Here is a 1,886-nt window from a genome sequence, read left to right as displayed (position 1 = left end):
GATGTAAAATTAACTCTTTTAAAGTGAATAACTCGGTGGCATTTAGCACACTCACAATATCGTGCAACCGCCGCCTCTATCTAGTTTCAAAACATTTTGATCACCCCAAGACAAACCCCCAAACCCACTCAGCCCTGCTCTCTGTTCCTCATCACCACACACAGCCCCTGCACCTGTTTCTATATTGTCACCTATTCGGGATATTTCATGTAATCACACACTGTGTGATCTTTTTTGTGTGATTTCTTTCACTTAGCATCATGCTTTCAAGCATTATCCACATTGTAGCATGTGTCAATACTTCATTTTTTTTCCCAATTTCATTTCTTTATTTATTTGAGAGAGAGAATGAACAGAGGGAGTGGCAGAGGGAGAGAGAATCTGAAGCAGACTCCACACTGAGCATGGAAACTGATGTGAGGCTCAATCTTGCAAGGCTCGATCTCACGACCCTGAGATCATGACCTAAGCTGAAACCAAAAGTCGGATGCTTCACCGGCTGACTCACTCAGGCGGCCCAATACTTCATTTTTTTATGTCTAAATAATATTCCCACTCCAGAAATAACGTAGCATTTGTCTCTGCTTGTTACCACAGAGTTATTGATGATTTAGCATCAGTTTTGGTGCGTGTCAGTTTCATGCCCCAGTGTAGCAAGAGCAAAAAAGAACAAAACAGAAATATCAGAATCAAGAAGAGAAGCTCTAGGGGCGCCTGGGTAGCACAGCGGTTAAGCGTCTGCCTTCGGCTCAGGGCATGATCCAGGCAATCTGGGATCGAGCCCCACATCAGGCTCTTCTGCTATGAGCTTGCTTCTTCCTCTCCCACTCCCCCTGCCTGTGTTCCCTCTCTCGCTGGCTGTCTCTATCTCTGTCAAATAAATAAATAAAATCTTAAAAAAAAAAAAAAGAAGAAGAAGAGAAGCTCTGGCCATTTCTTCCTTTCTGCTGTAGACTCGAGTGGCTGATGTCAAGATGGGCAAGTTCATGAACCCTGGAAAGGTGGTGCTGGTCCTGGCCTGATGCTGCTTGGGATGCAAAGTGATCCTCGTGAAGAATGTTGATGACGGCACCTCACACCGTTCCTCCAGCCATGCTCTGATGGCTGGAATTGACCGCTATCCCCGCAAAGTGACAGCTGCCATGGGCAACGAGAAAAATCACCAAGAGGTCAAAGATCAAGTCTTTTGTGAAAGTTTATAACTACAATCACCTCATGCCCACAAGGGACTCTGTGGATATCCCCCTGGACAAAACCGTCATCAACAGGATGTCTTCACAGACCCTGCTCTTAAATGCAACACCCAACAAGAGGCCAAGGTCAAGTGCAAGGAAAGATACAAGACTGGCAAGAACAAATGGTTCTTTCAGAAGTGCAGTTTTAGATCCATATTGTTTCAGTCATTATAAATAAATAAATAAATAAATAAATAAATAAATAAATAAGAAAGAGAGAGAGAAGAAGCCCGGTCCTGCATAGGACACTAACCCGATACCTGGCACAGACTGGGAGTGACTTCCCTCTGTTAGGGAGAAACCTCTATGAGGAGAAAATATTTCGGTTATGAGCTAAAAGATCAGGGATATCTAGTCTTCCATATCGCCTGAATTTAGTGATCATACAGACGGCCTCGATGTGTCACTTTCTATAGTATCGAAAATCCAGCATTAGTTTGAATGTGATTTTAGCTGTTTTATAATCTGGGAATATCTGTTGTATAAAAGCTAATAATGCATCATTTCAAGTTCATCAGGGATTGCTGAAAATCTTTACTAGTTTCTCATTCCCTTTCTATACCATTAGAGTCAACCATAAAATATAAAACTGAACATGTTTTGAAATGGGTAAAACCATAGAAGTCATAGCTTTTCTTGGCCACTTACATT

The 1,886-nt window shown here is 42.3% G+C and overlaps 1 pseudogene; it reads left to right on the top strand.

The window, feature by feature from the left end:
- Nucleotides 1–974: 974 nt before the first annotated feature.
- Nucleotides 975–1,409, top strand: LOC123001243 (60S ribosomal protein L27-like; annotated as a pseudogene).
- The last annotated feature ends 477 nt before the right edge of the window (nt 1,410–1,886 follow it).

This window comes from Ursus arctos, unplaced genomic scaffold, assembly GCF_023065955.2.
Source record: "Ursus arctos isolate Adak ecotype North America unplaced genomic scaffold, UrsArc2.0 scaffold_26, whole genome shotgun sequence".
NCBI lineage: Eukaryota > Metazoa > Chordata > Mammalia > Carnivora > Ursidae > Ursus > Ursus arctos.
This window is presented reverse-complemented; position numbering and strand designations above follow the sequence as displayed.